This window comes from Bacillus rossius, chromosome 1, assembly GCF_032445375.1.
Source record: "Bacillus rossius redtenbacheri isolate Brsri chromosome 1, Brsri_v3, whole genome shotgun sequence".
Lineage (NCBI taxonomy): Eukaryota > Metazoa > Arthropoda > Insecta > Phasmatodea > Bacillidae > Bacillus > Bacillus rossius.
The window spans coordinates 274,072,069-274,089,037 of NC_086330.1; positions in this window are offsets into that span (position 1 = coordinate 274,072,069).

Here is a 16,969-nt window from a genome sequence, read left to right on the forward strand (position 1 = left end):
GCAAAAGCTTCCAGTTATAACTCGCTCAAAACCAGTTGATTAATTGAATGGCTGTTTGAAATATTTAACTTTTTGAAGCAGAGTCAAAATATGTATTTAACAACAAATATTAGAGTTCAGCTTCAAACCGGTCCAACAGCTAACATATTTTCAAGACAATTACTTGAGGTCGGTAATGGCACTATACTTACAAATCCCGAAACAGGAAAAATAACTATTTTATTTAATATTTTTCAATATCGTGAATTCAAAAGAAGAATTAGTAGACAAGGTTTTCTAAGGTAGCGAAAAAAATTCTCGAAATCACGCATGGTTAAGTGGAAGAGCCATTCTAGGGGCTAAAAATGTGGACGTAAAAGAAATGAACAATATCATTCTAAACAGAATCTAGGGTGAAACAGGGGCATACAAACCCATTGATTCAGTGATAAACCAAAGTGAAGTAATACATTTTCCAACGGAATTTCTTAATTCAGTTGATGTTACCGCATTACCGTCAAACATTGTGGATTTGCAAATTTACTTACTAATTATATTACTCCGAAATATCAATCAGCCAAAGTTATGCGATGCCATACGGTTGGTAGCTAATAAAATGATGAACAATCTAACTGAAGCAACATTTCCGATTGGAGCTCATAAAGGTGAATACGTACTACTTCCACGAATACCACTCATTGTATGTTTATTCTTTATTCGCCTCTCCTCAATGTCATTTGCATTGTTAATTTTTTTTCGTTTACTAGCAACAGATATCGCATTGTTAATGCAATCTTAGTCTACCGACAGTGAAAAATCATTTTTTAAATAAATTTTTTTCTCTCAGCAACGCCTACTGTATTGTTCATGATATATTCATCTCACAAAAACGCCTATTGGTTTGTTTATGCTATATTCGTCTCTCAGCAATCCTTATTGCATTTTTAATCCAAAAATCATCTACCACCAACACCTATTGGATGGTTTATGATATCTAAGTCTCACGGTAACGCCTATTGCATTGTGATTGATACATTTGTATCCCGGTAACGCCAATGGCATAAATAATGTTTTCTTCATCTGCGGCAATTCCTTTGAATTTTTAATGCCATGTTCTCCCTGCAACACTATATGATTTATAATACATTTTTCCTCTCTAAGCCCTGCTTATTAGATTGTTAATGCTATTGCGCACTCCTAAATGACTATTGGATTATATTGCTATCTTCATATATAGACATTGACTATTTTATTGTTAATGCGATCTTCGTATCTCGGCTATACTTATTTGTTTTAATGTTTTCTTTGTCTCTCGGCAAGAAATATTCCATTGATTATGCTTTATTAATCTCCTGGAAATGGCTTATCCATTTATAATTTTTATTTATCTCATGTCAGTGGCCAATAATTTTTTAATGCTTACTTCGTGTCCTGGCAACAGCTATTGCATTGTTAATGCTTTCTTCGTCACCTGGCAATGCCTATTGAATTTTTAATGCTATCTTAGTCTCCCAGCAAAACTTTAAGATGGTTAATGCTATCTTCTCGTAAACGCTTATTAAATTGTTAAGATATAAACGTCTCTCGTCAATACCTATTGCATTGTTAATGCTTACTTCGTCTTCCTGCAATGCTTATTGCGTTGTAAATATTTTCTTTATATCCCGGCAGTATATATTACATTGTTAATACTTTATTCGTTACCCAGCGACGCCTTTTGGATTGTTAATGCTAGCTTCGTCTGTCGGCAAGAGCTATTTCATTTTTTTAATTCTTTCTTCGTCTCTCTTTAACCTACTGTAATGTTTTTGTTATCGTCGTCTCCTGGTGGATTTTTAATGGTAAAATTATCTCTCGGCAACACCTATTGGATTTCTTTGACTCCTGTCAATGGCTATCGCATTTTAAATTCTCCTGGTAACAGCTATTGCATTGTAATGCTATCTTCATATCTTGGCAATGCCTGTTCCTTGTTTTTGCTAGCTTCGTTTTTCAGCAATGTCTATTTAAAAGGAAAGACTATCTGTATCTCTTGGAATCGCCTATTGGATTGTTAATTCTCTCTTCGTCTCTTAGCAATGCCTGATGCATTGTTAATGCTTTTTTGACTCCTGATAATGTTAATAAAATTGTTAATGCTATATTCGACTCTAGGCAATGCCTTTGGCATTGGTAACTAATCTTCATCTCCCGAAACACCTATTGGATTGCTAATGATTTCTTCGTCTCCTGGCAACAGCTATTGCATTGTCTGCGCTATATTTGTCTTTCGGCAATGCCTATTGGATTGCTAATGCTATCTCTGACTTGAGGCAATGCTTATTGGATTTTTAATGGTAACGTCGTCTCTTGGCAGCACCTATTGCTTTGAAAATGCTTTTTTTATCTTCTAGCAATGCCTTTTGCATTGATAATGCTCATAGAAAATGCTTTTGCATTGGAATGCTATCTTCGTTTCTGGGCGTTGCCGGTTCGATTATTGTTGCTATCTTCGTCTTCCAGCAATGTCTATTTGATTGTTAATGCAATCTTCATCTATTTGCATCACCTACGGGATTACTAAATATATCGTTGTCTTTCGGAAATACCTATTGCATTTGCAATATTATCTTCAAATACCGGCAAAACCTGTAGACTTAATAATGATTTCTTCATCACCCTGGAACACCTTTTGCATTATTGTGCTTTCTTTGTCTCTCAACAATGCCTATTGTATTATTAATGTGTTATACGTCTCATGGCAATGCCTTTTATATTTGTTTAATGCTATCTTCGTCTATGGCAACGCCTATGACATATTTAATGCTTTGTTCTTCTCTCAGGAATGCCTATTGGATTTTTTAACGCTTTCTTCGTCTCCTGACAACAGATTTTTCATTGATAAAGCTATTTAAGACTCTCGGAAATGCCTATTGAATTGTCAATGCAAAGGTCGTCTCTCGACAACACCTATTGGATTGTTAACAATATCTTCGTCTGTCTATATTCCTATTGCATTGCTAATGCTATCTTCGCCTTCCGACAATGTCTATTGAATTTATAATATTATCTACGTCTCCCTGCAATGTCTATTGCACAAATAATGATTTTATCATCTTGCGGCAATTATTTTTGCATTGCTAGGCCTATCGTATTGTTAATGCTTTATTTTTATCTCGGCTAAAACTTTTTTATTATTATGCTTTCTTCGTCTACTTACAACATATATTGCTTTGCTCTTATTTGTTCTTCATCTGGCCACGTATATTCAATTGATAATATTTTTTCTTCTCGTGGCAATGACCACTATATTGTTAATGCTTTCGCCTTCGAGTCATGGTTAAATTATTGCATTGTCAATGATTTCTTCGACTACGAGCAATGTGTTTTGGTTTTTGATGGTTTATACATATCCAGAAAATGCCTATCAGTTTACAAATGCTATATATGTATCTTGGCAAAGTTTATTGCATTATTAAAGATTTATTCGTCTCCCGGAATTAAATATTGTTTTGTTATTTTATTTGTTGTATCACAGCATATACTTATAGGCCTATTGATTTATAATGCTATTTTGGTCTTCTTGGAATAAGAATTAATATTGTTAAATCAAACTTCGTCTTTCTGCAATGTCTTGTGATTTTCAATGCTTTCTTCTTCTCCAGGAAATACCTTTTGCATTTTAAAGTTTTTTTTGTCTCAATTTTTATTTCATTGATAAAGCTTTCTTCATGTCTCGGTAAGGACTATTGTATTATTATAAATGTATATAAATTTCAATGAATATTGTAAATGGCCCTAAAAGAAGCTTATGCCTCTAGTAAGCCGATTATGACATATTGATAAGTGTCCTTGCTTCAATCCTTGGTAAATGCAAAAAAAAATAATCAAGTATCACTTCAATTTACTATAAATGTGACAGATTCAAGAAATAAAACAACAAAATTAAAAAAATATATATATAACATAAATGATACACTACTACCGGAACACTGCTTAATTTGATATTTTAATAAACATTTAGTTCTACAATGGCTTGAACTCACTAATTTGTTGTTACACACACTCTCTCTTTACATTAGTGTAACGTAAATGACTTCCTGGAAAAATTTTGGGAGACTGTGGATCTTTAGTTTCAAAAGCAAAAATAACAACAAATGCAGGTTCGTCTATAACTGTGCCTGTATTTATTTTTCTATTATAGTTAATTGACCAAAAGTAAAAAAAAAACATAATCTAGATAGTTATGATTTGGTTTGATAAAGGTATTAATTAATACGAATAATACATTATAAGTTACAATTTATAATATACGTTAATACCTTTATAAGTTAAAATATTTAAAAAAAAACCGGCCCGTACCAAATTATTATGAGGTTCCTAACACTATAGTTAAAAATAAAAAAATAAACAATACCAGAGTGATAATAATTAGCATATAGTGTAATTAAAGTCCTGTAAGAATCCCACGGTAGTTATCACATAAGTAATGTAATTAGCTGGCACTTAGAAATTGCGTACCACTGGCACACTGTGGAAGTCGCTGAGAAGTTGGTGGTCGGTTAGTAGAAAATTGCTGGTCGGGAGTGATACATTCTACTGTAGGTGTTCTGCCAGGTGGCACCTCAGTATTTTCAGGTTACTGAAGACGAGGAAGAGCATTTTGCCGCAATTTCGGCGCTGGCTCTGGAACTCTGGGATGCCAATTCTTGAACCCTATCTGTGAACAAGCCCAATCCAAAAGAATTAGACTTCGGTCACAGCCAGTCGTCAAACGAGCAAAAATGCCCGCAAAAACGGGGATCGTCGGGGAAGATAAAGAGTGTGCCAAAAAATCACCAAAACAGGGTGTTGTCCTTGTGCTCAGGAGTGGTCCCACTGGGACACACGCGAGATCCTACCCGAGAAAAGTGCGGTGGGCCCGGAAGCACTCATCATTTAGAATTTTTAAAATTTAGTAAAATATATGAATTTCTACATTAAAACACAGACTGACTAATTACTATCTAAAAACTTAGGGAAAACATCCGGTGACGAGACAACTGCATCCTAGTGGTAATGTCGTAGTTGAATATTGTTGATTTATAGCCGAGACGACGAAGTAGTTAGTCTGACATCACGCCAGATTTCCTTGGAGGTCGGTGTGACGTTTAAGTAAAACAGGCGCTTGATTTAGAAAGAAAAAGGGGGTGGGACTTCTGCTTCAGGTCAGAAAGGTTCCGAAGACTACCGAGTGAGGGATCCAGAAATACTTACTTCGCTATCTCGACGTTTCTTCTGGCGCCCGATCGCAGCGCGATCTACTGAGGAGTGGCCGAACCAAGAAGTCGACTCGTACAACTAGTAAGAGGCTACTTCGAAAGCATGGGGCTTATGAAGGAGACTTGTGGAGCGCTCGGGTGGCTTAGGAGATAAAGACAGGAGAATGTTGACTTCAGGAGTCGTTAGGGGGCAGTGGTATTTAACAGGCAGTCAAACACCCGGGGGAAATTACTCACAAATTCGCCATTAGAAGTTAGAGGCGTTACATTCGAACGCTCGTGTCCAGACCTTGAGACAGGTCGTCCCTGTCCGCTGTTAAGGACCGGTCAAAGCTCTGGGCAGTGTTCCCAGGAATTACTAGAGAGGGAGGATGTGGAAATTTGCAATGGTAGTGAGAAATATCCTCTACTGAGCCTGGGGACGTGTCGGGACGTTGGGGAAACTGAGTCCGGGGTATGACTGAAATTGCTTGCACAAGGCGGGGTATTATAAATGGGCTGCTCTTATAGCTTGCAGGGCATAGCAGTTCTTGTCACGGCTGCAGGGTGAATTACAGGTCACGGGCGTGCGCCGAAGCCAGGATAAGACGAGCCTGAATGCTGGCTTGTGAGATGGTTGGCAAAAATCAGATATGGCGCTGGGAACAAATTGGGGTACTAGCTTGAAAAAGATTAAGTGGGAATGTGCAGTGAGTGGAAAAAGTTTAAGTTTTAGCTACAAAATTACTGCTTAAATAATAATTACAAAATTCAAATTTACAATTGTGCTGAAAAATGCTAATGTTCGGCACAGTAGCTCCAATCGGTTTACTGAAGGCAGAGACCAGCCAGATCCTTTTACTACATAGTCTTTTTATACCCAACAGAGTTACGCGATACTGTATTTAACAGATGGCTTCACATTCTTGGAATTATAAATAATAGTCTCTGTATTGAATGCACACTTCTTCACTTGTTCCTTAAATTGATACAGTTTACCACACATGCAGTCCAGCCACAAGTTATATTTTAAAGGCCCGTACGTTTATGCTTCATCAATAAGCTGTTATATCATGTTCTGCTTGATATCGTCAAGTAAAGTACAAATTTCTTTCCACTCACTAAACATATTAAGATAATAGCAGTCTTTAAAAATTTCACGAATTGCAGATTGCGCCGAATGGAATCCATCATAATTTACCTGTAATGCACCGAGCAATGTCTTTCATTTCGTGTCATGTCCAGAAGTCATATAATCGGTTGCGGCACATCTGCTTGTGTGCTTGTACGCATTAGAGTCTCAAACATAAACCGAGAAGTTGAAATGTCTTCAGGTAGTTCCACAGTAGGCACTTAGATTTTACCTTTACAGTTTTTTCGCGTGTGATCTCAAACTGTCAATACGAGTGAACCCTATCATTAGCCTTATCACAGTGAAACGTCATACGAAAATGTTTCTTCGTACATTAAATTATTTCGTGCCTTTGTGCATATTTGTCTTCGGTAAACTCTTTGGAGCTGAGAATTAGTCAGTTGAAGCCAATGCAAAACCAAATGTTTATTATATTTCTACATTTAGCAGGTGTTCCTTTACTAGTATAGCATTTATGTAATAATTTTTTGTTTGTAATTTTATAGTTTTATTTCTTGAACATGTAATGTTTTGGTAATTTCAATTAAATAACTTTTTTTTTTGCATTTACCAAGGATTGAAACAACGACAGTAATCAATTGAGTTTAGTCAGTTTTTTTAAAATGAATTTTGGAATTTTTCACAGATTTATAGCTAAATAATTATTAGAGAATTTAAGGACGGTGGTCAATATGTCATCGTTGTCTTACTGGAGGCTGGAAGACTAGGAAACTAAGCCTCTTTTAGAACTCTTCATCACATTTATTGAAATTAATATTTTTTACATAAAAATACTTTTTTTTGCATCGTCTAGGATCGAACCGACGACGGATATAGATCGAATCAATCATTATTCCAATTAGTATTTTTTACCTATATATTTTTGAATTCATTCCGAATTTATAGCTTACTAAATACAGATTCCAAAGATGGCGCCCTGATTTCAAAATGGCAGGCACCACAGTAATTAACTATTACTGCACTCTAGTGGGTAAAAATTAAAGTAACATGGCGGTAGCGCCCTCTAGCAGACGAAAGCAATATATCTAACTCAAGATAGCGGCCTCCAGCAGACGAAAACAAGATGGCGGACGTGACGTCATACTGGATGACACATTATATTCCTTGTCATTTGTGGTTGGAGGTCAGTCTTCCGGTTGCCTCCGTAAAGGAAGGATCCGTCACAATTATTATTTTTTTCCTCACCGGGTTCGAACTGAGAACTTCCAAGCTCCATTTTGTTTGTTTTTAAACTATATTTTTTTTAGTTGATTTATTATTATTTTTTATTAAATTAAACTATTTCCCAAATTTCCAGCTAAATAATTACAACTTTTAAAGTTGGTGTTCGTGACATCATAATGTCTAAGTGGCTGAATTTTTATTAAAATTTTATTAATTAAATTTTTTAATAATTTGAATTTTTTCCCCAAACTTTTCTTACAAATATTACGGTTTTTCAAGATGGCGACCTTAAGTAAAATGGCAACTGTTACATCTCAATTAAAAGTGGCATCTATGGCATCCTAATTTTCACCTCGGTGGCTTAGGGCGGCTTACATTAAGTATTCTTAAGCCGCTTTGAGTTATTATCATTTATTTTTTTCTTAGACAAACATCGAAGGTTTTTCGATTTCCCGTTTTTTAAATTTTTTTCGTATTTTTCCTTAGAATATTGAATTTTTGAATTTTATATTTTTTAAATTTTTTTGGCGGGATTTGTTTCCAAAAAATCTGGAAATATTTGTGGTTGTTGGTGAATTTTGGCCAATTTTTGGCTGATTTTGAGTCTTTTTCTGCGATTTTTGGCAAATTTTGAAGATCAAGGTAATCCAAGATGGCCGCCTTGACGTCAGTTGACATTCGGTCATTGAACCCATCCACACCTACACTCCTACTCCGGTAGCAAGAAATGCATTTATATACTACTATGCTATCACCATCTCCCTGAAATGCCAGCAATGACTATTTGATTCTCAATCATATCTTAGTCCCTCGGCAACAATTATTTGATTATGCTATCTTCGTTCATTCTTAAGACATATTGTATTATTAAGCTATCTCTTGGCAATGCCTATTGCATTGTAAATACTTTCATTATCTCGCGCAAACGCTTAGGCTATTAATATATATATTTTTTGTATTCCGAGCAACATATTTTGCATTGTTAATACTTTATTTGTCTCCCAGCGTCACCTCTTTGTTTGTTAACGCTATATTTGTCTCTCAGCAACGGCTATTGCATTAAAAAAATTATTTTCGTCTCTCGGCAAAGCTTATTGATTTTTATTTATTTCTTCATTTCTCTTTAAGACTATAGGATTGTTATTGCTATTTTCGACTCTTGGTAATGTTTATGTCATTGGTAATTTTTCTTCGTCTTTCTATTGGATTTAATGCTTTCTTTGACTTCTGGCAATAGATATAGCATTTTTAAAGCTATTTTCGTCTCCCGGCATGCCTATTAGATTGTTAATGCAAAGCTCGCATCCCTGCAACAAGTATTGGATTGCTGATAATATCTTCGCTTCTGTAACGCCTATTGCACTGTAAATGCTATAATCGTATCCTGGAAATGACTTTGGGTATTAAAAATGCTTTTTAACTGTCTCTCTGCTACACCTTTTGCATTGGTAATGTTTTCTTTGTCTCCCAGCAATGCTTATTACATTGTTTATGTTATCTTAGTCTCCCTGCAATGCCTATTCCATTTTTAATATCTTCATCACTTCGCAATTCCTATGATATGTTAATGCTTTCTTCGTTTTCCAGGAATGCCTAATGGATTATTATTATTGTTTTGTTTATCTCCAAGCAATATTCTTATTGCATTGATAATTCTTTCTTTGTCTCGCTGCAACTCTTATTGCAATATTTGCTATCTTTATCTCCCCACAATGTATATTGGATTTAAATGCTATATTTTTCTCTCGGCAATGTCCTCTAAATTGTTAATGCTTTCTTCATCCCCTGACAAATATTGCATTTTTATAGTTTGCTCATCTTCTGGCCACACCTATTCCATTGCTAATACTTTTTCTTCTTCTGGAAACAACAATTGCATTGTTAATACTTTCTTGAAGTTATTATATAACTATTTCATTGCTATGATTTTCGTCTCCCAGCAAGGTGTTTTGGTTTTTTAATGCTATCAATGTAATCTGAAAACGCCTGTTAGATTATAAATGCTATATTCGTCTCTCGGCAAAGTCTATTGGATTGTTAATGGTCTCTACATCTTTCGTCAATGCCTATTGCATTGTTAATGCCTTCTTAGTATCCCGGCGTTAAATATTGTGTTGTTACTTCAATGGTTCCTCACGACAGTGCCTATTGCATTAGTAATGCTTTTTTCATCTTCTTGCAATGCACATTAATATTGTTAATGTCAGCTTAGACTCTCTGCAATGTCTTATTCTCTTTAATGCTTTCTTCTTCCTTTGGAAATGCCATTTGGATGTTAATTTTTTTTCATCTACCTGCACAACTTTTTGCATTGTTAAAGTGTTCTTCATCTCTCGGCAAGGCCTATTGCATTATTAATGTTATATTCGTCTCTCCGCAACTCCTATTGGATTGTTGATTTTATCTTCGTCTCACGGTAATGCCTAATGAATTTATAATGATATATTTTTATCTCGGGAAAACTTATTGAATTGTTATTGCTTTATCCATCTCCAAGCAATGCCAATAGCGTTTTACTATTTTTTCGTCTCTGGCAATGGTCGTACCATTGTTAAAGCTTTTTTTTTTTTTTTTTGTATTCTGGCAACGACAATTACATTGCGAATGCTTCCTTTGTGTCTTGGTAATAGCTATTGAATTGTCAATGATTTATTTGTCTCACGGCCACGCTATTGGCTTGTTAGTGTTCTATTTGTCCCCAATCAATGCTTTCTTGTTTGTTAATGTTATCTTGGTTTTCCACTGGCTGTGTCTAGTACATTTTATTACTAGTTTTGTTATTGGTATCCACCGTTGCATTTATATTGCTTACTACGAGTCCTGGCAAAAGCTATTGCATTGTAAATGATCTCTTCGTCATCTGGCATTGATTATTGCATTGTTAATGCTTTCTTCGTCTCCCGGCAATGCTTATTGCGTTGTTAATGCTTTTATTATATCTGGCATCGTCTATTGCATTTTAATAATTTATTCGACATCCAGTCTTGGATTTTCATTACTAGCATCGTGTCTCGGCAACGGCTATTCTTTTTCAATTCTTTCTTCGGCCATTTTTAAACCAGAAAATACGGAAACAGCTGAAGTTTTTGTCTCAAAGTACCTTTAAAATGATAAAGGCCGCACAAGAATTTATAAAGCACATTAAGTTAAGTATTGATTATATGAATGTAAAGTGATTTATATAGAAAATGAATGTAAAGTTATTTGTCTATATAATGTGAATAATGTGTCTATAACATTAAAATTCGAATAACATTAAAATTTTAATGTAATGATTATTTATTTTAAATGCCAAGAGATGCTAAATAATACAGTATGTTCAGATATTCTTTTCTGCACTGTGATCGTGAATTATATTTACTTAAACGCAAAACTTAAAATTTAAAATTTTTTTGTACCTCAGCACAATAAAAAGGCGTGACAGGATTATAAACAGGTAACATGTCACAATAATGTATTTCAATTTATTTTACGAAAAAAAGTTAAAGTTATATTTTGTCTTATGTTAACCTTCAAAAATTGTTTTGATAATTAGAGGAGAATATTTTAACTGTGTGATAGGGCCTTATTAAGTGATGTAGTAGGGCTAAATTGGCAATTCTCACGCTAGCCATACAACCAGACTAACTTGATAGTAGCAAATTAGTATTCAATTGCACAGAAATAATTTATGTACTTTTACAAAATAATTATTTGACAATGAATGGTTTTTAATACTACAAGAAAGATATTGCGACTTTGTAGAACACATGGTTATGTTTTTTTTTTGCTTGTATGAAATAGGTTTTTCCAGACGATACTGAGTATTTCTTACAAAATTTGGCTGAAAATTTTATATTTTATTAAATATATCATTTAAGCATTTTTTAAAATAATGGAAAACAAAATATAACATTCAATAAATGGACATTATTTTGTTACATTATATATATATATATATATATATATATATATATATATGAATGTGCACAGTTATTACTGGAAAGCTATTCAGGGAATGGTTTACAAATAACTTTAACTATTGGTGATACTGGGACAACACATATGATAATTGCTGGGTATTAAGCCGAACCCAGTATTACTGCAAACATTTAACTGTGGTGATACAGTTTTTTTATGTAAAATTACAAATATACAAATATTTGTAAGATTACGTATATATTTCTGTTCCATTTTCGAAAAAATTAGTGTAAAATAATGAAGATCCTGTCGCCTTTCGTTTCATCAGCACGTTATTAATACCTTTACATTGAATTGGTGTTATTTTTATTCGTTCTAAATTGGCCTATTATCTTCGTTTACTAAAGATCAATTATAAATTTAATTATCTTTAGGAAAATTACAAAAAAATTATATATATTTCTTGGGGGAAGTAAAGAAATTGTTTGCCTGATCTAGTGAATAAAATAGGGATTTTTTTTTGTAATACCCCACGCCATTTATGTGAAAATTGAGTGAACTTTTCATTACACTAGTGGGCTTTAAAAGCAATAACAATCACAATGCTTTTAGCCTCGACCTAAGTGATACAACATCATTTCAATTTGTCCAAATTAACACACTTTTTTTCCGATACATGTTTCTATACTCACAAAGTAGTTGTGCATTTAATGTGCAGTTATTATTGATAAATAAATGCATGAGTTTTTTTCTTTTCTCCCATAAATTGTATGCCACAGAGCTAATAAAGCGCAGGCGGTCATACAAAACGTGACAATTCTTCAACGCGCATTGTGTTTGCTGTACTTTGTCAGACATCCAGAAATATTAGTTATTTTTTTTAAAGGAAAAATACATATTTACGCTAGAAAAATTAATGTTTATAAGTTCACTACCTTAAAGATATTATTATTTTTTTAACATATTCGGATTTGAAAACTCGTAAGTAGATGGTTTTATATAATTTTTTATATAGTGGTACATAGTTAACACTCATTTTAAGGTGTTATTTTTGTTATTCACACCAATCCAGCTGTATAATGACTCCTTATATTTTATGAAGGTTTGTCTATTGCACAATTTGTAAACTTTGCTTTAATTTATTTTTTGACACTGCAGTTTTTTTAAGGGGTAACTACATTAAATCTTAAACTGTCATTGAATTACATTGGTTAGCTGGTAATTAATTAAAATATGTTTTTTTTATTATTACTATAAAGGTAATTATTTCACTTTAAAAATACACCTTTACTTTCCTGATTTATTTTTGGGAGTGAATTTTGTGTATTCGATGTATTTCGCAATAGAGGATGATAGGTTCACAGTGCAGAAGTAACGGTAATTAATTTACTACATTAAACGTACTCTAAACATAGCTAATGTAGTAAGATGCTGGTTAAATTCACATGGAAAATTGTAAGAACTTTACACGTGAAGTTTTGCCAAGCACTCATATAACTCTTTATTCTATAAAACAACAGAACGTCTATAACTGATTTATATACTGTTTATAACTTGAAGAAAGTTAACGAACATCACTGGTTACAATTACCCAAGGCTCTATTTGCACTACAAGATATCTTAGTAAACTTAACGATACTGAGTTTATTTTCTTTGATTAATGACTCAATATAATTGTCTTAAATTACTTAAAGATATAAGAAAATTTATTTAGTTCATAGAATAAACAATATTCTTTCCACGTGCTTGTTGTGCCGAAACATGATCACAGAAGCATTAACTGTACTTTCATTATTATCTGTGATTTTTACTTGTATTTTAATGGTAGATGAACGTCGGGAAGTTCCACCAGTCCGAGACTTTATCACCAAAATAACACTATTGATATTTTATTTTTCTTAGAGCATGATAATAATGCTACAATTTCATATAAAAAAGTTGTTCGTGTTGACCATAACGTATTGAAATTGTTTGATATTAGAAACTTACTATATGGATTAAGGTTAGGTGTCGCGAAGTATGTATTTCACGTATAATGTTACTAGTTTATGCTGTACTTTAACATTTTAGACCTACCAGGAAACGGCATGTAGAAAATTAGTAATTTTTTAAATATAACATTGTCAGTATATAGCTACTACGATGAACTATTGTATATGAAATATGTGTGAATGATTCGGATGTGATCTATTGAATTCAGAGTCACATGTTTTATTACAGAGCTGAAAAGCAAATTATCACAAAAGGGATTATTGTAAAATGAAGTGAACAATGTAAAGATGAGTCACCGTAAATTATAAACATCCAGTTTTTTTTATACGTCATTTATAGTGATACTATAGGAATATAAAGTTAATACTTACAAAACATACGAAATTAACTGACTTATTTAAAGCATAATAACTATAAATATTGGTAATTGCTGTTAGACGTTTCAGTCATAAATCGTAAACCATAAAACTTGTGAGGGAATATCATTCATTTATACTGACTGAAAACCGGAGTAATTAAATTTTTAAAATAGTATTAAATTTATTTTTAATATTATTGATTTGACACCTATCAATGATAACGCATTAAATTTTGTAAAGTCATTTATTAGATGTGTGCTACATAACATTACTGATGATTTAACAATATAAAAGTTAATACAGTCTGGATGGTCTAATTTTTTTTCTTGTTATTTTTGACTTTCATGATATAAAGAATTATGTTATTAATCGTAATGTAAAGATAGAATAATGAGTTTGGGTGCAGTGTTTCTCATGTTTCTAAAGAAACATGTATCTCCAAATTTAGGCGAGGATCCCGATATGGTGTAACCACGAATATTCCTTACATTTCTTGAGTTGCATAGTTAGTTTAAAAGTCCATTAATTTAGTGTTATTTTTAGTCGTGTACAGCCAGTTATAATTACACTTTTATGACATTTTTAAACACGTGCGAGTGCCAGAGCTATCATATCTACTCTGTGAAGGGTAGTCTGAAGGGAAATCAAAGCACACGGATCATTATTCTATATTCGCAAATAGTAGAAATTAAATCAAAAGACAGTCAGTAAGTTTACTTTAAAAAATGTTAATAATGCCTTTTAGGTAAACACTTTAATTTGCAATAGTATTTAGGAATTTTTTTTCCTTAATCTCTACCAACGCCAGAGTTATGAAATTATTTCCAAATTTAAAAAGTCAAGCAAAAAGCAAGACAAATTGAAAAATTTTTCCACTCTCAGAGTAAAATTTAGAATATCACAGTTATTAATATAAGATAGAATTATTTTCACTTAAATATCGTTGACATGAAGCTTTTTTTTTCTCACTAGGGGAACGGTTTCTTTACCTCAAACATATTAATGTAAATTTTTGTTGATAAAAAAATTCTAAATAAAAAAATTAACTATTCCTGCTTTAAATTTATTTCTTGCCCAAAAACTAATGCTTAACGCACTCAACTGTATATATACTAGTTATGTCACAAAAAATAATTTTATAAAATATACATAGGAAAGAAATAAAATATTTTGTTACAGCAAGTTAAAATATAATTTTTCGCAACAAAAAAACATGATTTAAAAGAATACTTAATGAACTTAAGATAGGAAAAGGGGACCCCATGTACGTCACTTTAATTATTTTTCTTAATATTTTATTTTTGGTAGTTTTCAATTAATCGTATGTGCACATTTCAGAATTCCAAATTTTTAATTAAAACTATAATATTTAATTTATCGAACATGGAATGTTATTTTGATATATTGATTTTATTTATATGTAGGTATACAATTTTTTTTTTAAAATAACGTAAATAAATAATAATAAAACTTGATTTAATAAGTTGGTTTTAGTTTAGAAATTTTATTTTACTCCAATGATATTACTTTTACCAAGTTATCTCGAACGTAAAAAATATATTACATTTAAATATTTGTTACTTCAAAACATATATGTCTTTATTATATATAATATTTTAACATAGTTTTTTGTTACACAATAAGACACTAGTAATTAATTTTTATTAAATAAATATTTTTTATTTAAAAAATAGGGAAAAGCTACATTTTAATTTAATATTTCCTTGGGTACTTCATCACAAAATGATGTTTTATGTTGTGATTTAACATTTTCAGAAATGGCAAGTCATACGTGGAGCAGGTGTGGATACATAATCTTTTTGATATGTAGATCCATCATTTGTGTTTCACCATCACCTAACATGCGAATATGCAGAGAAGAATGTACCAGATTAATGATGGTGGAACATTTAAAACTTGTGTATGATAGGTGCTTCCAAAACAAAGTTAATACGCTTATCATCATAATCGAGGAAACATCACCCACCGAGATTACCAATCAGGTCCTACAGTATGTTCACCAATTCGTATCATTGCGAATTGTTACAATGAAAATGGGCTCTATCGCAAGTGGTTTTGTGAGGTGTGAAAGTGACTTAACCACATGTAAGCAAATGCCTGTTTCGGATAGCATCGAGAGTAGCGTGGGCTTCGTCGTGTTCACTGATTCTGTGTCAAGTAAGTGTGTCATTTCTTTTGAAGTAACCAACTCTATCTTGTGGAATCCCAGGGCTAACTTTTTGGTAATAGTGACGAGCTCAGGCAAGTGGACAGTATCCGATGCAAACAAGGTGTTACAGAAATGTTGGCATAAATTTAATGTGTACAACATTAATTTTCTAATTCAGCATAGTTTTCGAGATGTAAATTTGAATGGTACATCACAGAACAATGAGGAAGATGGTTTGATTTTGGTTTCTTTAAATCCTTTAAAAAGTAATTTTTCTTATGTCAAAAGATTCTCTCAAAACAGTGAAATGTTTCCCAATAAACTTAGAAACGTAAACGGGAAAAAATTTATTGTAATGTACGATAAGAACTTCGAGTATCTTATTTTTACGGTGGATGGAGAAGGTGTCTTTCACATGGATGGACCTGAAGGACAGATTATTAGCACTTTTGTGGAAAAAATTAATGCCAAAATATACTATCAAAAAAAGCGAGGGGCATCGTTGGGTTACGACATGTTTATGCCGCACATGGTTTCGACCACGAATAATGTGTGGCTCACGTCCTACCCTCACGACATCGGCTGTGTGACCGCCATAGTCCCCAAGGCTCTGGAAATCCCCCGCTACTTGAACGTAATACTGCCTTTCAGGAAGGAAACTTGGGCAGCTTTCCTGCTTACATCCGTCATCGCAAGCACTTTGTGGAAGATAATGTTTATGTTTAATGTATCCGAACATCGCCATCCATCGGTGTTTCTCGAAGCTGTCAGGCTTGTCATTACAACTTCTTTAACCTGGTCCCCGTTACATTTCCCTCAGAGGTTGTTCGTGGTATCATTTCTAATATACGGGCTTGTGGTCAACAGCTCTTATGATGGGGCCCTGATCAGTTTCCTCACCGTCAGGACATATTACGCTGACATAAATACCTTGAAGGAGTTGATGACCTCCGGCCTGAAGGTGTCCTTTTTTATGTCCACGGACGACGAGACCGACACGTCGTCTTTTGTCGACGAAAACGACGAGTTCATT